Source organism: Leptopilina heterotoma, unplaced genomic scaffold (assembly GCF_015476425.1).
Source record: "Leptopilina heterotoma isolate Lh14 unplaced genomic scaffold, ASM1547642v1 Lhet_362, whole genome shotgun sequence".
Classification (NCBI taxonomy): domain Eukaryota; kingdom Metazoa; phylum Arthropoda; class Insecta; order Hymenoptera; family Figitidae; genus Leptopilina; species Leptopilina heterotoma.
The window spans coordinates 216,801-241,715 of record NW_025111043.1 but is presented as its reverse complement, the minus strand read 5'-3'; the positions used below and the strand labels follow the sequence as shown (position 1 = coordinate 241,715).

Here is a 24,915-nt window from a genome sequence, read left to right as displayed (position 1 = left end):
AATATTAATTAAATAAAATAATTTTTCCTTTTATTTTTTGTTTATATCGAAGCGTGGGTTATGACTACTTAATAAAACATGAAATTAAAAATTATCTTAAAAAATAACAATATAACAATAAGAAATCTAAACTTCTTAAATTATTTTAGACCCATGCAAAAAAATGAAAAAGGATTACACTTAAATTTTCATTATTTTTCAACAATTTGTTGTTTACATTTATTATTAGTCACAAAAGGTTGAAGATTAACCCATAATAAGTGACAATTTTTTTATAAATTCTGTAAAATATTTGAACTGACCATCCCCCCGGACTTACCCTATAATTTATACGAACCGCATTCCCGACAATAAAAAAGTAAGGTAGAAAATAAAACGATCAATAAGTAAGATTAATTCAAAAGGTCTTTGAAGTGAAACACATCATCTTAAATGCAGATTGAGCATCATTCCTTTTTCTTTATGTATGTATATAAATGTGAATGCATGATCTATTTTTAAGCACTTACAAATGGATGTTCGCGAGGGAGTAAAAGGCAATATTTACTCGATACATTCCTACGATCAAATCGTCTGGCAATCTGGCCAGCTCAATAATTCAAAACTATGTGATGAGCAGAAGTAGCTCGAGGTATTTACTCTTAACTCGTTCATCTACAAAGTTGGAGCAACTAGTGCATACTACCCTCAATCTAGATTATTTTTTCATCTCCTGCATTAATTATGCAAAAGGCTCTTTAATTAATTGCGAAAACATCAATTCTCATCATTTTCCCTACTTTAACAATCGTAATGTTCAATTTCAAATCACAAAAGTTAAGTTAGATTATCTAATCATTATAGAATAAAAAAGCCTTTCTTTCTTTCGAATAGAACAGGTCTAAAACTTTTAATACATAATTAATAAAAATAAATTTTTGTTCATGTTTACAATATTATTTTAGTTTTGAATTCATTCTGAAAAATTATTTCTTCTTATTTCAATCAGAAAGAATTATGACGTGAAAAATTATTTTTTCAAATGTTAATTTATCTTCATAATCCTTCTTTTTATGACTTTGGCACGTTTGGGAATTTTTATCTTTATTGAGTCTGCACCCAATGGGAAATTTACAACTGGCGTAGTACTGCGCCAGCACTGGCAGCACTGGCGGCAAGGCTGAGAGCCAGCACTGGCATGGCACTGGGATGATAACGCCGTCCGGCGCTGCCGAAGTACTGTCTGTCAGTGCTGCCAGACAGCGCTGGCGCAGCACTGGACCAGTGCTGGCTGAGAATATTGCCGCAATAAATGCCGTATTGTTATTAATTAGTCGTAAATTCATAATTATAAATAATTTAACAACAAAATGGTAAATAATATTAATAAATAGTTATTATTCATAAAATATTTCTCTTCTTAAAGAAATTGTATTAAAGATGGAGACTAACAATGGATATAGTAAATTAAGTAGAAAAAAATTGTTTATAACATTTAAAAATTAAATAATAAACAATTACAGTAAGTGTGCATTAGATTTTCATATTTTAGTACCTAACGATTGGAATCTAGAAATATCGCAAACCTATGAAAATAAACAAAATTGATGACGAGGGGAATCGAACCTACGACCTACGGACTAACAGACTAACGCTCTAACCACTATGCTAACGACACATGTGTACAGTAAAGTATTAATATCTCAGTATCATTCAAACATACAATTATTGAGTCAAAGATGAGAAAAAAATAGGGATACGTTAGAAATAATAAATTGAAGTAAAATAAGTTAAACTAAATTTTTAATAATTAAATTATTTTATTTATTGCATTTAACATTTTACGTAATTCTTAAATTACGTGGTAATTTTTTAATAATTTTTTATTCATAGTAAGAAGTATAATAGTATTTTAATAGGAACCAAATTATTATTGAGATTAAAGTTTAAATTTTGTTTAAATAATTTATTATTTACAAAGTTAGACAATTGTGTTAAATTGTTATTATTAAATTTAATAAGAATAAAAAATGAACAACTGAAAAGTAAAATATTAATTTTTTTCAATAAATTTATATTTATAAACATTTATAAACTTTTTTTATAATTTTTTTCAAGTTTATGTCAAAAAAGCAATGTTGGCAAAGAGCGTTGTGAACAATTTTTCTATACTCAGCCAGCACTTGCCGCCGTGGCTTGTCCAAGCTCTGGCGAAACAAAAATTCTGTACTGCGCCAGCACTAATTGTCGAGGCTCGTCTAGACTACGCCGAACAATCGTCTGAGTACTAAGCCAGTGGTGAACATCGGCACTACACTGGCATTTCCCATTGGGCAGTCGTATTGAATACTTGCACTTTTAACAATAAAAACATAAAATTAAAATCTTTGCTAATATTGATTATTTCTTGCGCATTGCAAAATATTATAGCCGCAATAAAAATTATTAAATCTTTTTTTTTCGGTAAAATTACAAAAATTCTGAACCATTTATGAGGCATTATTCCTGAACTGCCCCAAAAATAAAAAAAAGTTCTTGGATTTCCTTTATACTTTGGAAATATGTGAGCCTAGTAGATACAAGTTACTACACCAATTTACAGGTCCAACCCCCCACCCCAATCAAAAGGGTGGGGGGTTGAAATTTCAGCTTCAACTCGAACATGCATTCTTTAAACATTTGTAGTTTCTACTTAAATTATTCAATTAAAAAAAGTAAGTAGTGTTTTAGAAAGGTTTTTTTGTGTACTTGTAAAATATTTTATTTATATAATAAAAAAAAAATTTTTTTTGCAAAAATTTTTAAAAATAAATAGTTTTTTGCAATTTTGTGCAAGTTCGGTAGTTTTTATTTTCTTTTTAATAATCTCAAATGAAAGCTTGGGAATTCCCCTAAAAGAAGATATAAGTCTGAAAATGAGCCGAAACAATTTGCTAAAGATATAGTGTAATAAGTAAAATTTGTCCGTCCGCTCGCGCACTCCAGCGCGATGAACAGTGGGATTTTTTTTCAACTTACTATTGAAAATTGTCTAGAAACTACAAATTTTATCGGATGTTGATGTTCTTGATTTAAAATTACTAAGAGATCCATCAAAGTCGATTTTTGAATTTTTAATTGTTTATTTTTTTCTTGTTACTCAAAAATTTGACAAATTACAATATTTTTAGAAAAAATCATGTTAGTTTTTTTATTTTTCCATTACACATGATCGAAATCAATTTAAATTAATCTAGTATGACCACCGGACAATTAATAAAGCATAATACAATTTATTTAAATTGTTGCAAACAATGTTAATTAACAAATAGATTACTTCGGACCTTCTTCATAAAAAAAATTGGTTTTTTTGCAGACAAGTTTAAATTTATGACTAATTTAGTAAAAAACTATTTTACAGTTAAAAATTATTATTAATATTAACAATTATATAAACAATAATCAACTTCCTTTTGTATTTGTAAACATTTTCGTCATTTTTTAAACTTTAAATATTTATATCATATGTACATTCTTTCAAAAACTTAAAAAATTTATTAGCTCAAACAATTACATTTGTTATAAACAAACTTTTCATTTTTAAACAAATAAGTAGCTTTTTTCATCAAACAAAATTTTTTCCTTTTTTTTTATATTTACTATCATAACTGAATAATGGTTTACTTTATTAAAAATATAAATATTTTTTAACTTATAATGTTCGTTAGAATTAAATGAATAATTTATAGTATTCCCATTTCATTAAGGAGTTCTTTTTTATGATAGTAAATATAAAAAAAAGGAAAAAATTTTGTTTGATGAAAAAAGCTACTTATTTGTTTAAAAATGAAAAGTTTGTTTATAACAAATGTAATTGTTTGAGCTAATAAATTTTTTAAGTTTTTGAAAGAATGTACATATGATATAAATATTTAAAGTTTAAAAAATGACGAAAATGTTTACAAATACAAAAGGAAGTTGATTATTGTTTATATAATTGTTAATATTAATAATAATTTTTAACTGTAAAATAGTTTTTTACTAAATTAGTCATAAATTTAAACTTGTCTGCAAAAAAACCAATTTTTTTTATGAAGAAGGTCCGAAGTAATCTATTTGTTAATTAACATTGTTTGCAACAATTTAAATAAATTGTATTATGCTTTATTAATTGTCCGGTGGTCATACTAGATTAATTTAAATTGATTTCGATCATGTGTAATGGAAAAATAAAAAAACTAACATGATTTTTTCTAAAAATATTGTAATTTGTCAAATTTTTGAGTAACAAGAAAAAAATAAACAATTAAAAATTCAAAAATCGACTTTGATGGATCTCTTAGTAATTTTAAATCAAGAACATCAACATCCGATAAAATTTGTAGTTTCTAGACAATTTTCAATAGTAAGTTGAAAAAAAATCCCACTGTTCATCGCGCTGGAGTGCGCGAGCGGACGGACAAATTTTACTTATTACACTATATCTTTAGCAAATTGTTTCGGCTCATTTTCAGACTTATATCTTCTTTTAGGGGAATTCCCAAGCTTTCATTTGAGATTATTAAAAAGAAAATAAAAACTACCGAACTTGCACAAAATTGCAAAAAACTATTTATTTTTAAAAATTTTTGCAAAAAAAATTTTTTTTTTATTATATAAATAAAATATTTTACAAGTACACAAAAAAACCTTTCTAAAACACTACTTACTTTTTTTAATTGAATAATTTAAGTAGAAACTACAAATGTTTAAAGAATGCATGTTCGAGTTGAAGCTGAAATTTCAACCCCCCACCCTTTTGATTGGGGTGGGGGGTTGGACCTGTAAATTGGTGTAGTAACTTGTACCTACTAGGCTAACATATTTCCAAAGTATAAAGGAAATCCAAGAACTTTTTTTTATTTTTGGGGCAGTTCAGGAATAATGCCTCTTATATACATAGAAGTTATTTTTGTAAGTAGTATAATTTTTTTGACGAATTTGTACGACTTCTCTAAAAGAAATTTTCTCTTTATTCAAATACGTAAGATTTCTTCTCTTCCTTTTTCTTTTTAAGAAAATACACACACACAAATTCCAGAGAGAATTTTCTTCTTCAAAATGTTTCTTTACTTCTTTATAAACGCGAGTTTTCATTAGCATTCATACTTTTTTCTTCTTGTCTCAATATATGAGATTAAATTTTTGTAACTTTCGGTTTCTCTTTTATATAAGTTCTTGTTTACATTTATTTTCTTTCATAAATTTATTCTCTTTTAAATTTTTTACCATGGCTGCATATTTCATTTTTTTGGCTTGGTTTTCTATTATTTCTGTACCATTTTTAACAAATTTTGTAAATTTTTTAATTATTTAATAGATTCTAATTACTATAATAATATTAATAACAGTAAATAAGTAAAACTATTATCATTTTAAGGTAAGTGGAAAATATATTATTTCAATGTAATATAAATTCGATCAATGGAAGATAGAAAAAACAAAAACAATGTTTTTAAAGTTGCGACGTTTCGATGATGTAGTTTACTATCTTATTCAGGCTAAATTATTAATAAAACGCCAAATTAACAATAAGGAAACATACATAAAATATAAAATAAAAAACAAAGTAAAAATTAATAATAGATACCTGATTGTTTAAAAAAAACACATTGTGACTAGTCAAAATGAAAAAATGGTTAGGGTAAATCCGGGAGAGATGGCCATAGTTTTTTTTAAAGCACTGTAAAAATTATAAAATAGCGATTTTTGTATTTACTTTTATTAATAATTAAATCATTGAACACTTAGCTTTAAAGTAACAAAAAATGAAATAAAATATTTTCATAAAAACAATCTCAAAATTTACATTTTTTAAAAAGTGCATTTGGGCATCTCTCCAGAAATGTCCAGACCAATACTTAGGTATAATTTTTCACTTTTAGCTTAAAAAATTACTTTTCTCTTATATTCTGGTCACATTTTGAACATTTATCATGGTCAATTAGATCAAGTATTTTATGTTCTCATACATTTTTAATTTGTTTTTCTTTAATATTTCTTAAGTATCTAACATTAACATAAAAATTTTTAAATAAAAGTCATTAATGGCCATCTCACTCAATAATACATAATAAAAATAAACATCAAATTATTAAATATATAAAATAATTTTTCCTTTCATTTTTTGTTTATATCAAAGCGTAGGTTACTACTCAATAAAACTTCAAATTAAAAATTATGTTAAAAAAAATAATATATCAGTAAAAAATCTGAAATTTTCAAATTATTTTAGACCCATGCAAAAAAAATCTAAAAGTATTACACTTATATTTTCATTATTTTTCAACAATTTGTTGTTTACATTTATTAGTAGTCACAAAAGGTTGAAGAATAACCCATAATAAGTGATATTTCTTTACAAATTCTGTAAAATATTTGAACTGGCCATCTCCCCCGGACTTACCCTAAATAATTAAAATAATAAAACATTTGACTTTTTTTCACTTCGTTCTGTTACAATATTTTTTTTGACTAAGAAACAATTCCTTTTTAAATTATTGAAAACAAAAATTAGAGACATACTCTACCATACACTATAAAACTGAATTAGTGAAATTTCACTGATTTCAATTCAGTGGACTAGTTTTCTTTGATGAATCAATGGAATTTCACTGACAATCAGTGGTTTTCACTGATTCTCAGTGAAATTCTACTGATGAATTAAAGAAAACTCGTCCACTGAATTGAAATCAGTGAAATTTTCACTGATTCAGATAATCAGTAATTGGTTTACAAATCTTATTACGAATGAAACCTTACCAAAGGATGTTATAGACATTGTTTCACTGGGACCCAATAACATTTCAAATATGACAATTCACCAAAGAAAACTATTTTGCAAATTATAAAAAGTGTAGAAACTTCTGTATACAGCTTATAAATTAATAATGACATTAAGAACGAAATCAGAGACAAAATCACACACCATCTTTTTAATAACTAAAAAAATCTTCTCTCATATCAAATTAAGATAGGAATATTACTAAAAAAGTTAAGTATGCTACAGAAGACTAACATTAACAATAGTTTTGACCTTATTGCATAGTAAAATGCCTTTCCACGAAATTGGAAAATGTACTCAATTTATTTCTAATAACACCTTCTTTGTTTTTTATGGTAAATATTACAAATAAATTGATGGCACACTGATGGGTTTCCCCTTCTGTATGCTGACATTGTGATGGATGATTTGTAATGTTATTGTCTGTACATACATTTTACAAAATAAAAACAATTATGTTTCAAAGTTTTATTGTAGATATTGTGATGAGACGACTACTTTCGTCCATAAGGATCATATTGATTTAGTTATGAATACTTTTAACTCTTACAATAATAATTTGCAATTTACCAAAAACTTGTTAAAGACAATAAAATATCAAGCAATTGCTTCCAAAAACCAACATCATTAGGGAGACTTATCAATTTGTAATGATCGTGATTTTAATTGCCAAAAGAATAGCTCGCCGGATGGAGTCCGGGTACTTAGTTTAGTTAATTTTAACAAATTAGTCTTTAAATCTTTATCAAAACAGTATTTAAGTTTAGGACCGTATTATTCTATGATTTAGAGTAAGGTGTAGTCATTAATAAGGCATTAATTAAACCTTCGTAAGAAAGTATATTTTAGTAACAAATAAAAGAATAACAAAATATCATAAACAAAATAAATTTAGATTAACAAAATAAATCGTAGAAATACTAGTAATAAAATATCGTTCGCTAATTTATTATCCGAGAATAGTGACTCATATTAGTTTACCGTTTCACTATTAAACGTCTCACTTATTACGTATTTACCGAGTTCTACATACGTTGCGTTATTATATTTTACTAACGAGCTACGCTTTACTAGATTTAATTATTCCCGAAGTTAGTCATGAATTTACTTCCCGATTTTCATATTGAACGATTACATAGGTTGTGCACTCTAGTGGGGACGATTTCACAAAATAAAACTAGGGAGAAATCGTGTCGATTAAGAGCCAGTACGCTCGCTGACCCTCTTATCCAATAGGAAAATATACCGAAATAATTAAATCTCTGTTCAAGCTTCATCTTCCCCCAAGATGTACCTTGGGTTGAAGAATCTACCTAGTGCATCAAATCTGTGGAGGTCGAGTTGTACCTCTTCACCACAGGGTTGGTTCACAATGGCGAGAAAGAGCGAGAAAGGTGTGAGAATGGAGCAACGGAGTATCAAGGGGTGTTACTACTGCACAGTTGTACCTGAGTCTCGAGTACAGCTCCCTCTAGGAAGTGGTGCAAACTAGCAGCCCCAGTTGTACCTGAGATACCGCCTGCTCGCTCCAGGTAGAGAGAAAGAATTAGTGCAAGCTAGCAGCCCCAGTTGTACCTGAGATACCGCCTGCTTGCACCAGGTAAAAAGGAAAGAGAGAAAAGAAGGAGAGAGTTGTCGTCGATCTTCCTCGGAGCAAGCCCCGAGTCAGTTCGACGGCGAACTGAGGAAATTGTCCGTGCGAGCAAAGTATATAGAAGTCTAGTCGCTATCCAGGTAAGTTTCGCGGTGGGGAGCGTGACGTTGCCGCGACGCGCGGTATGTGCGCGGTGGCTACTCTCTTCGCGACTAGCAGGCCAAACGTGCTGTAGTACATATAGATATACTGTCTGTACGAAATATAATTTCTCACATTAGATTTTAAACGCTATCGTTACAAATTACTTCTCAAAACATCCAATTCAACAAAATATCAATATTGTATATACTCTCGTCGACAGAACGATTCTCCTTTCAAATCATTCGTTTCACAAAGACAATTTATTGACAGATGAAAAAATTCTCGTCAATAATGATAATCCTCCTTCCTTTTTCGAAAAATGTATTAAAGCACGTTTAAAGAAATAATAACACACAACCTATATGTTAATTTAACCAATAATTAGTTATTCAGTAGAAATATTACTATTTAAATCAGTATAACTGTTTACAATTAAATTGTAGTTATTTTTAACTAACTCAAATTTAGAGAGTAATGTATTATACGTTAATTTATGGTGCATATTCAAGTTTTTGAGAAAATAATACTGTCACTATTTTATGAATCTGTGTTTTACCTCTTGTTGAATTTATATATAAAGAAAGAAACATTTTTAGAAGATAAATTACGAAAGAAAAGATAAAAAAAGTATTGAATCAATAAAACCGTCAGAGAGAAGTATAAAAGTGTAAGAAATATCTCTTTGAAATTGGTGTTGAGAAATGCTTAAAATTTATATCAAGTAAACGAAGGCTTTCTAATTATCGGTCAATCGGTGACAGTTTTGCTTCTTCAGCGGAAACGAAATTGACGAGAAAGCCATCCGGTATCAAGTCGGGATATTCCGTAATGGAAACAGTTTTCTGTGAAAATGACATCTAGACTGTTAATTGCTCAACTTCGTATCTGCTCAATTCAAATGTCAAGAGTCTTCTTCTTAAATAAAAATAATTTCAAATAGATACAAAATATATTTCTTTAATTTTCCTTTTTGTCAAAATTCGCAGAATTTTGTTTCACCAGGAACAATAGATACTGAGTACCCTAGAGAAATAAAAATTCCCTGAAGATTATGTTGAACTGACTCCTAGAAATCAGGTTGTACCTTGGTATGAACACGCAGGTTTTGACTTGAAGTAAAATTTCACTCATAGTAAAAAATAACACCAAAATGGATTATTTTAATCCTAGATGGATTAAAGCGTTGCAGGTGGTTTTAATCCATTTTGGTCTTAAAATAACACCACCATTTACTGTGTAATAAATAAAAAAATAGAAAAAACCTTAAACGACATATTTAATAATTTTTTTGTTTATTTGAAATGCATTAATAATTTTATTCTCAAAGTTTGAGCGATAGATTGAATTTTGCTTGGAACTTTTCGTTCGACGCGGTAAAGTCGAAATATATGGAAGGAGGTCAAGCGATGCGAAAAACTAACTTTTAGTGCAAAATAAAATCAAGTTGTTCTTGATTTTTCGTTTACTTTATTAAATTTGTTTCGACGTATATTTTCTGCCACATCAAATTCGAAACTAATTGAGCGATGAAAATTTACTCAATTTTTGACGATTCATATTAAATTCTCTTCATTTTTTCATTGAAAATAAGAACTACCTTAAACTTCAAATAAGAAACTACTCTGTAGAAAAGGGGTGTTGGCCCTCGTGGATCGCCCTCATCCAGGCGTGGCCCCTCATTGAAACGACATGCTGATCGACGAGGGCGCTAGATTGGGCGATCCATGAGGGAGCTCTCATCTTTACCTTCAACATTATTTTTCAATAAAATTTGTAACTAAATTATTATTAATAAAAAATATACAGATTGTCGGAACAGCAGATTTTTGACAGTCTGTTTCGATAATATACAACAGCATATGAAACAAATTTTTGACCTCTACACTGAAAAAAAATCATATTGTCAATTCTGACATACGAATATGGTTAGGACGTATAGCTAAAACAGCAATACTGTGTTGCTGTTATTAAAATTCAGTATTGGTGTTCTCACTGTAAAATGAAAGGTACTAATTTAGTACCAATTTTAGTACGAAATCGTAATTTGGTTCTATTTTAATACCGAAATCAGCTCTAATTTTGAACCTTTTTTTATAGTGCTTTACATAATGGGCAATTCCACGTGAGATTTAAGTCGACCTCTTAAAATCGGCCAAAAATATTTTTTTTCTATTATGTATCGAAAAAAACAGATACGTATTTTTTTATTTTTGTTTAATATTGTTCAAATTTTCGAAATTTGGACTTTTAATTGTAGACTTATATTCAGTAGCTTATAACTCCAAAAATATTAAGTTTAAGAAAAAATTGTCAAAGAATAAAAGTTTTAGTTTTCTTTTGACTTTTAAGAAATGTAAACAAAAAAATTTTTTTTTAAAACAAATTAAATTTTTTTAACTTTGGGCCGGATATTTTTAAATTATTTTTAAATTTATTTATACCTTATAATATAGAGAAGATTTTCCAAAAAGTCCCGAAAGGGGCCTGATGTGTTAAATGAGTTTTAAAACATTTTCAAAAATCACTTGCAAGCATCACAGAAGGATTTTTTTACAATTAACTTTTTAAAACTGTCTAAAGCGTATAATTTTTAATCTACTTGAGTGTTTTCAATTTATTTGCTTTTTTCGACGAAAAAACGTACCAGTTGACACTAATAATTAACGACAAATCTTATTAATCTTATTATTTTTTATAGATTTAATATAGATATACCTACTCAAAAGATTTGTTTAAATTCAAATTTAGTATTATATGACATGATATATTACCTAATTTTAAGAATATTAGTAAATTACTACATTCTTGTCAAATATAAAACTGACCTTGATAGGTTAGTCTTAGAACCGTTAGAACTGCATATAAGCGAGCGAAAACTGGTTTATACGTGAGTAAATTCGAAGAAAATAATTTTTCTGTATCCCTTTGCCGAAAGTACTGTCTTCCCGGTCTGATTTGGCTCCGGGAATAGCGACTTTTGTGGCCGGCTCGACAGACCCAACGAGCGCTCTGATTGGTTACAAGAATTTCAACACACGTATACATGTTAGCATAGCAACCACACAGACACGTTACATACAGAGCTCACGTTTTGAAAACAACTGACAGTCATCAAAATAATGCATGAAATTTCTTATTTTCTTTTATTATTTTTTAAATTATTAAATATTTATTTGTAAAAGAAAATTTCTTGTTTACTATTTTTTAAATTTTACTTACAATTATTTTTTACTTATAATTTTTTTTTCATGCCCGCCCCGACCAGCTAAGTCTCGGCTTCGCCTCGACTTTGCAAAAGTCGGGCGGGCAACTTATTGAGCTATTTTATTATTCAAACAATAATTATTTAACGTACTTTCGGCTGGGGATACAGAAAAATTGTATACGACACACGGCCAGAAATTTGGATACCCTAGAAAGCGTGATATATAAAGCCTCGGCTTCGCCTCGGCCTTATATATCACGCCGGCCAGGAAATCCAACTTTCTGGCCTAGTATCGTAATATACTATTCATTTTTTTAGTTAATAAAGTATTACAGTTGTGATCCGTTCTAATTAAAAATCTGTAGTGAGTAAGGGTACGTTCATATTTTTCTCCACTTCTATTCTGTTTTCATTAATAGGCAATTTTATTTGACCATTAGGCCGCAGTCCCATGGCAGCGTTTTGCGTTGCGTTGTAATGAGAGAGAATGCAGCAAACGTATATTTGCGTCTTTTTCTCTCCCATTAAGACGCAACGCAGACGCTGTCATGGAACTCCACCCTTACTATTCGTGGCATTTCATCCGAGCAGTACCGTGACAGTTCTGTAATAACCTCACCTAACCTTTCGCGCAACATGGGTCCCACTGTGGTATCACCCTAAAGGCCTAAGCACAATAGATTCGCGAAAGTCGTTCGCGAACGCAAAGCATGAGTTAGAAAAGGACAGAGATATATTTGTGTCCTTGTCTATCTCATGCGTCTCGTTCGCGAACGACTTTCGCGAACCTATTGTGCGATGGACTTTACGATCTGGGAAACTGAACTGTTCAAGTTTAGCACTGGGACATCCTTAAAATTTATTTAAAATTCTCTAACTTTGGGTGCTTTTAGTACACGATAAGAGGTAAAACTTCCAATTATTCAAAATTTTTTTGAAATTATTTGCTCAATTTACAAGCTTGATGAATATACCGCTATCACAGTAAACAGGACTGCTTGGATGAAATGCCACGAATAGTAATGGTCAAATAAAATTGCCTATTAATGAAAACGGAATAGAAGTTCGGAAAGGAGTCCGCCATACTGGATTCACCATTTTGAATTTACTTTTTCATTTTGGATGCGTTATATTTTTGGGTTTACCTGATAAATGCAGTATTTCTTCATAGAGATCAAAATATAACATGAATTTTAAATGATGAAATAATAGTAAGTAAAAATCACAAATCTAAAAAACACTTACATTGAAATTTAAAACCATAAACATTAAAATAATAAATTTTTAAAAATTCGGATTTTTTAAAACTTTTTTACTCGAAATAGAATTATACAACTGAATTTTCACTAATAGATTAACCTCTTGGATTGCGTAATGACCCATATAAAAATATTAAAAATGGAGAATCCAATATAATGGAGACCAAAAATTTTATTAAATTACAAGATTTGCTTATGAAGTTCGTTATGTGGGGGTTTTTGGAGATTGTTGAATCCACCTTTTATATCAGCTTTATAAAATTCAAACGTCGGATTTAATATGGCAACCCAATATGGCAGAAAATTAAAAAAATTTATGCGTTTCGATCGAAATGCGGTATTTGGGGAGTTTTTGTGGTAGTTGAATCCAAACTTGATACCAGATTTGAAAAATTCAACCAAAAAAATTTGGTTCTCATATTTGATATCTGACATTAAAAATTTCAGCCCGAAAACGATTTGTTTACCTGGCAGTGAAGGGGTTAAAAGATGCGTCTGATGGAATTCTATTAAAGAAAAAAATATGCAACATTTTAATGGCGCACTCACACCTTACACACTTAATTTGAATTTTCTGGCTCTCTTATATATACTCTCATGTATTACCATGAAGGACAGTCCAGAATAGAGTCGAAGTCGGTATGAACGCGCTGATACAACGCGCTCGTCCTATGTATTCCATATGGACAAGCGCGTTAATATCAGCGCGTTCATACCGACTTCGACTCTATTCTGGACTCTCCTTGACAACTCCTGCAGTCAGGCAGGCAGCCACCGAGCTGTGTCTGCGCCTTCAAAATTTAAATTAAGGCTATGTCCAAGTTGTGAAATGTAAACAAACCAAAAGGTTACTACACCAGCACTAAAAACGCAATTTTGCGACAGCCAATTCTCCCACAAAAAATAACATTTTTACACTTTTTTTACGAAAATGGTAAATTAGAGTATCAAAGTTTCCAAAAAAATCATTTTTGACTATGAGCAATAAAAAGCAATGAGTAAAATAACTAATTAAAATGACCTGTAAAATGTCATTTTTGACGCGTCGCGAAAATAAAACTGTTTGAGTATATCAACCGCACTGACGATGAAGAAGTTCCATGTCAGCGATTGGAACAGCGAAAAAATGCTTCACTATTCGGTCTATAATGAAGCATTTTTTCGCTGTTCGCATTTGCGTAAATCAATATAAATTCACATTTTCTTTATAGAAATGGTGAACTAAAGTATCGAATTTGGTAACTACACCTTGCATAGCTGAAAAAAATGAGAAAATAACTAAGTTTCAGTCGAAAACAAAATGTGCATTTTCGCATGGTGCTGTCAATGCATTCTTAGTTTTGATTTTGAATGATACTCAGTGGTTTTCTCATTTTTTTCAACTATGCAAGGTGTAGTAACCAAATTTGATACTTTAGTTCATCATTTCCATAAAGAAAATGTGATTTTTTATTGATTTACACAAATGGGAACAGCGAAAAAATGCTTCCCTATTCGGTCTATAATGAAACATTTTTTCGCGCTTCCCATTTGCGTAAATAAAGATAAATTCACATTTTCTTTATAGAAATGGTGAACTAAAGTATCGAATTTGGTTACTAAACTTGAAATAACTGAAAAAATTAGAAAACCACTGAGTTTCAGTCAAAAAGAGAATGTGCCTTTTTGCATGGTGATGTCATTGCGACCTTGGTACGGTCTGCGCACGCGCAGCGAGCAGCAGAGTTCACGTCGCGAAAAATTAAACTGTTTGACTATATCAACCGCACGGACGATGAAGAAGTTTTTACCCTTTCTCTTGTAATTTCAAGGAGGAAAGGGAAAAATTTACCCTTCCACATGTTGAAGGTCCAATCGCTGACATGGAACTTCTTCATCATCCGTGCGGTTGATATACTCAAACAGTTTATTTTTCGCGACGCGTCAAAAATGCCATTTTACAGGTCATTTTAATTAGTTATTTTACTAATTGCTTTTTATTGCTCATAGTCAAAAATGATTTTTTTGGAAACTTGGATACTCTAATTTACCATTTTCGTAAAGAAAGTGTAAAAATGTTATTTTTTGTAGGAGAATTGGATGTCGCAAAATTGCGTTTTTAGTGCTGGTGTAGTAACCTTTTAGTTTGTTTACATTTCACAACTTGGACATAGCCTTAAAGACACCACAACAAATTTTCGATTTTTAAAATTTTTCTACTATTCTTTGCTGTATTATTATACAGCAAAGAATACTACAAAATGGAAAAAAATTATAGGTATTATTTTTTATTTCCAAAATATATCGATTTATACACGGAGAAACTTTTTCTTCTAATATTAAATATATTTGGTTATCTTTATTCTAAAAGTACGTTAGAATGTGAGGATTTTTCGTGCGTTGTGCTAATAATTTCAACATTAATACGAAAATATGATAAGTTCGTTATATATTAAGCAACCTTCGGTGTACAAAAATTACTATCTGCATTAGAAATAGTCTTATTTTTCTTTAGAAAAGAATAAAATGCTAGTTTTTGTTTGTGAAATAATACGGTAATTCTAACCTTTTTTCCACATATAGATAGAATATATAACAGACATTCTAACGTAACATACCAATTTTGGAAGGACTGCGTGCGGACTTAACCGATTTCGCCCGAGCATCACCGAGTCCATCACCTGACGTCGCGAACTAACCCTAATGTTTTCGAAGTTGAAATTCACACGTGTATGAAAGAAAAAAACCTTTTATTAATAAACGTGAATGTCTCCTCATGCCAAATTAAATTCAAGAACTGTTCCTCAATATAACATAATTTTTTTCACGACTTTTACTTATTTACATAATTTGATTAGTAAGTTATTTTAAAAAATGCTCTCTCTCGAAGGCACATATTTTTCCACTCGTTTAATATATAAGGACGATTCAGCTGTGTACTTCTAACGAATCGTGCGATCTTTCGGTTTCCGTGACCAATCGTCGTGTCTTTACTTGCGTGTGCGTGTGTGCGTTAATAATATAGGTTAGGTTCTTACGTCGTGTTAAATATATTTACCTACAGTTACAGTGACATACACTAATGCCATCTACCATCAGATCCAAGTATCACTATCGTCTCTATGAGTATCTATAGACAATTAATTTGTTGTGTTTCTTTTTAATTCATGGCTTTCCCAACTTTGCAAAAATTATTATTTTCTTTCTAAAACAACATACTAATTTTCGTAAGTTTCCTTATGAAGAACTGTAAAATATATACTGAAAGAGTGTTTTTGATAGTCTCAATAGCAATTTCTATAACCTATGTCGTTTTTCCCTTGAATCTAACCTAACATACTAAAATGTCTCACCAGTTTTAAGAATTAGTGGTATTAAAAGTTTCTCCGTGTATAAATAGAATATTTATCTAATATATAACTCCATTTCAGGTATTTATGCTTTTATGAATTTGTTTTCTATTTTTCGTTTTTTTATTTATTTATCAACTGCACTTCCCAGTAAACGAAAACTAATTCAAATGAATTAAAAATAATTCACAAAGAGCTTTCGTGAATCCCGCTTTGTGACAAATACGAATTGGAGCCATGATGCAATTTTCCTGAATTCGTGAAACTGTATTTGAACTTCCGAACCTTCTATCCGTACCAATTCACTGGACAAGTTTTGAGCCTTTAATTTTTTTCAATTCGTTAGCACGAATTCAATGCATTCCTTGGCCATTTCTTTCGAATGCGAATTCGGTTGGACAAATTGGTACATATTGAATTAAATTCAATTGAATATACAAAGAGCTTGAGTGAATCCTGCTTTGTTACAAATACGAATTGGAGCCTACCAAAAATGTTAATTCGTTTCAATTTATTTGAATTAGTTTTTTTTTACTGGGTTTTCAAAGGCTTTGCACAAAGGAAAAAAAAAGATTCAAGTTTTCTTTGCATGTTTCAAATTGTGATTAAGAAAGCGAAAAAAGCATTTGCCGCTGGCAATTGATGAAAATAATTGTATTTATATTGTATATGTATATATATATCGAAGAAAATATAAAGATGAATGTGCACGTATTCGTACAATTCTATATGATATATCTAGAAATAGTACTGCGAAGAACCTGCGTCAGGGTCGTTTTACGTCAATGACGGTCAGCAAACGAGCTCGTGATTTTTCGTTAACCGATAATAACTACGAATTATCTATACTTGTATTCGTTTTTAACACTGGGACTAAAACGATAATTGAAAAACTAAAAAAATGTATATACACATATATGAAAGAAATATTTATCGGAAATACGTTTTTATTGGTTGTGCGCATAGATTGTAAAAAAAGATATGTAAAATAGGATGTGGATTAAAACATTAATTGCGTGTATGTATATTTGCTTTTGTTTTTCATTGCACGAATGATATTGCAGATGCCAAATGAATAGCACGTGTGTTGTTTCATCCTAGACGAGAGGTTTGCCTTAATTACCTAATAATAGTAAACCGATCTAATGCTGCAGTTTTCGAAATATAAATCAAAATTTAAATTTATTTCATGAAACACTCTATTATATTTTTAATTAAACATTAGTAACTGTTAAATTTAATTTAAATTTTATTAATTTAAAAACAATATTATTATTTTTTATAATTATTTAAGTTACATATTTATTAATTAAAAATTTAAATTGGGAATGTTATAATTAATGATTATAATTATATATAATTATTTTCACCATTTTCACCTAACTTCTTCCTTTAAAAATCACATGTATTAACGTGATAAAAATAGTGAAAAGTTTAAAATTAATTAATTTCGAAAATAGCTTCGGGACCAAAGAAAATCTTTGTCCAGTGTATAAATAAATCAAATGAATATTTACTTGCACCAAAGTGTAAGTAAATACTTATTTGATAATATGCAAGAAATCACTAATTTAAACCAAAAAAGTTTTTTCAGTTTAGAATATGTTTTTCTTAAGATAATAATATATTTTTAGTATTATTTAGTATATATTTTTAACTTTAAGATTAGATTTTAAAATTAATAATATAAATTCTTACTTTAGGAGTATTATACCTATGCTAAATTTCAGTATAAAATACGCATTTATATTGATTAAACAGAATTTCAAATGTATAATTTTAATACTAATTTTATGTGGTGAATAAAGACACACACATTATGCACAAGCTGTTTGCCGTCACGCGTGCGACTTTCACACCATGCGTGGCATATAAGGACGCATCTGTGTGCTCAAAGGAGCGCACGCCGTGCGGATTAATCAGCACGCGTGGGAGCATGCGTCCGTCACTATGCGCGCACTTTGCTATCTGGGTATGATTACATCAAATAGAAATAATTTTACTATAACTTTAATTTATTATTTAATAACATTCTATATTCAATTCTTTAAATATGTCAATGTTTTTCTAATCCCATCAAAGTTTAGAATTTAGGTTATCTGTAAATTTAATTCGGTAGAAAATTTTTACTACCTATTACCGTTTCCAGTTATTATGATAAATTATTATTTAATAAATATACAAATTACAAAATAAATGGATTAACACGAATTCGTATGAAAAAAAGTAAAACAGAACTATTTATTATAACACATTTCAAGTTCATGTGAATACATAATTATTCTTGTTAAGTACCCAATGGGAAATAGCCATTAGTCTACCATTGGTGCATTAATGGCCCAATATTGGAAGCCATTGGTTTTCTCTTGGTTTATTATTAGCACCCAATAATGGACCACTGCACTGAGAAAACTGGAGAGTCAAATTCAGAGGTTCAAAAAGTGTATGTTTCCTTTGCTTATGAAGAGAGTTAAATAGTCCTTCTAAAATAAATTTGGAATTGATAAGGAAAATCTACTTGTATATTCTCTCCCATTATATCTGAAGGTTAAAAGTTGCGCAGAAAATGTGTACGATCTGATGCGCGCGAAATTATTTTTCTGACATTTTATGTATTTAATTTAGGGGTTAGGTTGCCATATTTATTCATTTCGCGACGGATAAGGAAGGAATTTCTCAAGATGGTTAATTTGTCCCTCTGTTATAAACTCATTTTCCCTCCAAGAGAAATGGCTGGAATATCTGTCAATGGTGTATTTGAACATTTAGATTGTTATCCAATAGCTAACTATCAAATATGAACGATTTGTCCCTCCAGATGTTTAGTCCAATACTGCAGTTTTTCAGTGTAATGGTAAAATCGTGGGATATCCACGCCGATATAATAATTGGCAATCATTATTGGCACATTATTGGCTGCCATTAAAAAGCCCATAATAAAAAAAATGTTTTTCATTAAATTTTGTTAAATAATAAATTTATTTATTTAATAATTATTTTATTTATTATTATTATTATTTATTATTATTAAAAATATTAATTTTTTTTTATTAATTATTTTATAGAAATGGTTATTATTTTCTATCACATCGAAATGTGAATAACCCTTTCGTTCAGAGTCTAAAAATTATTTACCTCACATCCATCAGTGCAAAAATAGGAGAGGACGGGCAGAATAAAATTCCACAAATATTCGTGAGAATGCTGCCTCTTTATATACTTTTCAAGTTTCATGTTAGTTGCGAGAGAGTTTGAAACAACACCTCCTGCGGAGAGTTGAGCGAACTACATACAATTACTTACCGACGCTGCAGAAATTATCATGTAGTAAGTATGTAGTTCGCTCAACGCCCCATAGGAGGTGTTGCGCGAAACTCTCTCGGAACTAACATGAAACTTGAAAAGTATATAAGGAGGCAGCATTCTCACGAATATTTGTAGAATTTTATTCTGCCCGTCCTCTCCTCTTTTTGCACTGATGGATGTGAGGTAAATAATTTTTATACTCTGAACGAAAGGGTTATTCACATTTCGATGTGATAGAAAATAATAACCATTTCTATAAAATAATTAATAAAAAAAATTAATATTTTTAATAATAATAAATAATAATAATAATAAATAAAATAATTATTAAATAAATAAATTTATTATTTAACAAAATTTAATGAAAAACATTTTTTTTATTATTGGTTTTTTAATGGCAGCCAATAATGTGCCAATAATGGTTTGCCAATTATTGGCATCGGCGTGGACATCCCACGATTTTACCATTAGTGGTCCATTATTGGGTGCCAATAATGGGACAATAATGGAATGGTGGCTCCCATTATTGGGCCATTAATGCGCCAATGGTTTTTTTCCCATTGGGTAATATCAAATTACAGACTAAATCCTTAAAAGTAAATTTTATTTCTTATTTCAAAATAAAATTCCAACATCCTAATTTGTCTATTTCTAATTTTTCTTTCCAAATTTTAGATTTTGAAATTACATAGTGAATGTTTAGGGGTTATGTTTCTCCAGCGCAGCATTGCTTCATTACTGGTCTACTATTGGTCGGAACAGAAAATCCGTACTATTACATTACTGATTTTCAGTACTAAGCCCAAGCCAGAGGCGTTACCTGCCGACCCGGTAAGAAGAGGTTGATTAAAACCGATTAAAATGTTTACACATAAATTTCAAAAATGATATTGGTTTGGCATTAAAAGGATAGTGAATTTTGACCATATATGCAGTCATTTTAATGCATTTTATTACCTTTTCATTAAAATGAATTAAAGTGTCAGCAATATTTAAGTCATAAATGGAATTCTAATGATTGCAAATTGTATGGTATTAAACAGAATTAAATTGTTTTCAATTCTAATTACCCAATAAGAAGTAAAATACATACCAAATTAAATAGAATATAAATGTGTGCAGATGAATTATCTTTAAAGGAATTAAAACATGGAACTTAAAAAATGACATAAGTTGGGCATTAAAACGAATCAGAATTTAACGATATTTGTATACATTTTAATCTATTTTAATTAACCTCTTCTTACCGGGGATATTGGACACGTAATAGGCCAGTATGAAAGTCAATACTGGTTGAAATTTTTTCGTACTGAACCAGTAATGTGCCTATAGTCAATTTCTACCTGGGTTATTAAATATTCTTATCCACTTATAAATGACTCTATTTTTTTATTTATTCCATAAGTTGAATTGACTGATAAAAAAATTATTTGATTCAATGAATTCAAATTATTTCAAAAATATTTATTTGATTCACATTTATTTAAATGAAATACATCTTAATTGGGCCAATTGAATAATTAATTGAATCTAATAAATGAATTTATTTAACACAAATAATAAGTTATTTGAGTTAACTTATTTATTTTACTCAATTAATTGGATATTTGATATAAATAAAAATTATTTGACTCGATTACTTTATTTTACCGCATCAAGTAAACTAAATTATTTAATTCAAATAATTCATTATTTAATGCAAATATATTATTTAATAAAAACAAATAAAAAATATTCGAATCTAATAGGGTAAAGTGCGGATAGATGCCCCTTTTCTTAGATCTTCAATATGAAAGAAACTATATTTATGGATTATTAGTTTTTTTATACCTATTGGCCATAACAATTTTACTATAAAGTTCCAGCTGGCTGGCACCCCGGGGTTATTAGTTATACACCCAGAGAAATAGTATATTTGTTTCAGAACCAACTAGACTTTTTATTTGTTTGAAATAAATTTTATTTGGTTTAAATAAAATTTTATTTATCTCAAATATATGGGCAATTCCACGTGAGATTTAAGTCGACCTCTTAAAATCGGCCAAAAATATTTTTTTTCTATTCTGTATCGAAAAAAAACAGATACGTATTTTTTTATTTATGTTTAATTGTCAAAATTTTCGAGTTATGAATTTTCGAAAATTTGGACTTTTATTGTAGACCTATATTCAGTAGCTTATAAGTCCGAAAATATTGAGTTTAGGAAAAAGTTGTCAAAGAATGAAAGTTTTAGTTTTCTTTCGACTTTTAAGAAATGTAAACAAAAAATTTTTTAAAAATTTTTTATTGAAAAAAAAATTTTTTTTAACTTTGGACCGGATTTTTTTTTTATTTTTTTGTACCTTATAATATAGAGAAGATTTTCCAAAAAGCTCCGAAATGGGCTTGATGTGTTAAATGAGTTTTAAAATATTTTCAAAAATCAATTGCAAGCATCACAGTGGGATTTTTTTTACATTTAACTTTTTAAAACTGTTTACAGCGTAGACCGTTTTATTTAAAACAAAGAACACTCAAATATATTAAAAATTATACGCTGTAGACAGTTTTAGAAAGTTAATTGTAAAAAAATCCCACTGTGATGCTTGCAATTGATTTTTGAAAATATTTTAAAACTCATTTAACACATCAAGCCCATTTCGGAGCTTTTTGGAAAATCTTCTCTATATTATAAGGTACAAAAAAATAAAAAAAAAATCCGGTCCAAAGTTAAAAAAAATTTTTTTTTCAATAAAAAATTTTTAAAAAATTTTTTGTTTACATTTCTTAAAAGTCGAAAGAAAACTAAAACTTTCATTCTTTGACAACTTTTTCCTAAACTCAATATTTTCGGACTTATAAGCTACTGAATATAGGTCTACAATAAAAGTCCAAATTTTCGAAAATTCATAACTCGAAAATTTGGACAATTAAACATAAATAAAAAAATACGTATCTGTTTTTTTTCGATACAGAATAGAAAAAAAATATTTTTGGCCGATTTTAAGAGGTCGACTTAAATCTCACGTGGAATTGCCCATATGTTTTATTTGTGTCGAATAAAATTTTTATTTAAAAGAAATAAAAAGTCTAGTAGGTTCTGAGACAAATATACGTTTATTTAACTTAATTAAAATATATTTGGTTTAAATAATATTTTTCTCTGGGTGTAATAATGTAAAAATTTCAGATTGCTGAAAATGCCCAAAATTTTCAAACTACTGGACAAAATTTCTTATTACAAGAATCAAGGATATTTAACACGTAAGAAAATATTTGCAATTATTTTCTTGTTTCAAATTAACCCTTAAACCGCACCCTGGGTGTGCGACACCCATATTCTAGCTTTTTACTCTAATATCTCGTTTAAAGTCGTAAAAAATGAACATATGTCGCTATTGGACGACACATTTTGTACTTAACTTTATGTTCCGTGAGGGACATTAGTCACCCAAGTGTCTTTGTGTATTTGATAACTTTATGAAATTAACAGCGAAAAATTTCTAGGTGGCTGATACCCAGTTTTCGGTTTAAGGTGATTTCAGTAGTTTTTAAAAACATTTTTTTTAATATTAAGATTAAATAAATCATTATGAAACTTATTTTTCTTCAAAATAGATGTACTGAGCTACATAAGATAATTTTTCTGAACCATAATATCCTTTTCCAGCTTGGAGAACACACTTTAAAGTCCCCGGGTGTCGCACACCCAGTGTGCGGTTTAAGGATGGATTCGGAAGTGTGCGGTTTAAGGGTTAATCAGAGAAACGTATTAGATCGGCGTTTTCCATTTTTTATAATAATTATTGTAATAAATAATAATAACTTACCGCGGGGGGCGTCTTACCCACTCAGGTGGGATATATGGCCAAATGCAGACCTTTTGTATTTTCGTTCTGATTAATTAATTATTTATGTTCTATTTAATAATAATAAATTATTTAATAAAAACAAATAAAAAATATTTGAATGAAATAAATCACTTATTTAAACGATAATAAATGAGTTATTTGAAACTATTAATTTATTTATTTCACTCAAATAGATGGATTTTTGATAAAAATAAAAATTATTTGGCTTAATTAATTTTAGGTAATCTTATGTTAATAATATAATAATTAATTAGGGTAGAGGGCCTCAAGGTGTCCAGAGCCTTAAGGTGGCCACACTAGAGAAATTCTTGTGCATTATTTGACAGCACTGATATGAATGCACGGGTTAGGCCCGTGCGCAGGATTTTCTTCAAACAGAAAAAAACTAACTCAAAATGAGTAGCATATGATACTCATTTTGAAGTGCAACAAAAATGATACCCCTTCGACTCATTCTGAGTTTCTGGGGAAAAGACTCAAAATGAGTAAAAGCGGTATCATTTTGGATTTATGCTAAAATTACAATAACATTGGAATAACTAGGAATAATTCATAAAAATATGAATTAAAATAATTGTTTATAATGAATAAACACGTTGCACTTGTCAAAACATTAATACTTGAAGTCGATTTATCGCATTTATGAGAAATGAAAAACAAATTTTTAGGTTAGATACTTGTCAATTGACTGATAGGGATGGCAACCACACTAAAAGAATTTTGGGCAGGCTGCAGGCTTTACATGAGTGCCGCTAGAGCTCGCTGCCTCAAGCTCGCAGTTAACCGCAAAAAGGCGAGAATCTACTCCCGAAAGGTAAGCAGCAACTCCTCAGGGGCAGCAGCTCCCCGTGTAGAAATTTACTGTGGAAGTGTATGAGAAACTGTCCAGTTGCGCTAGATTCAATCTAGCAACCAGATGGGAAAAATGGACAGGCTTGAACGAGGGATGTAACGCTAGCAACGTCAAGATTTTGTACAGTTATTTTGTCTAGTCCTTGTCTAGTAAAATAAATAATTCCTAGCCAATTCCTGGATATTAAAATAAGCAGTTTCTACATACTGGGAATAATTGTTAGGTTTATAAATAATAAAAGAATATTTTTCAACTTTACTCTTTTGTTTGTTTAACTTTTAAACTTACAAAAGAGTAATACAAAAGTATTTGTTATTATCACAATTCCTCTTACAATTATTTTTGAAATTAATTGTAACATATTTTGCTACATTGGATTGTTTCTTTAAAACACAAACACATTCACTATAAAGATTCGTACTTGTATACCGACAATAAAATTAATTGTATATTATATTGTTGCAATCACAAAAAATTCACTTAAAATTACCAAAGTTTTATTACTTATTATGAACATTATAATATGAAAAACAATCTGAGACTATGAATGATGACATCACATGTCCTTTTTCTAATAAATCTTCTTTTCGCTG

General features: G+C 29.3%; 1 protein-coding gene and 1 long non-coding RNA gene across 2 annotated transcripts in view; one reads left to right on the top strand and one right to left on the bottom strand.

The window, feature by feature from the left end:
• LOC122505668 (receptor-type tyrosine-protein phosphatase U) overlaps positions 1-24,915 on the bottom strand; it is a 592,942-nt gene that overhangs the window by 364,816 nt on the left and 203,211 nt on the right. The gene's annotated exons all lie outside the window — the stretch shown is intronic.
• LOC122505675 lies at positions 16,857-23,470 on the top strand. The gene is made up of 4 exons (XR_006301932.1): positions 16,857-17,420; positions 18,121-18,284; positions 22,788-22,861; positions 23,268-23,470. It is a non-coding gene; the product is annotated as an uncharacterized LOC122505675 (long non-coding RNA).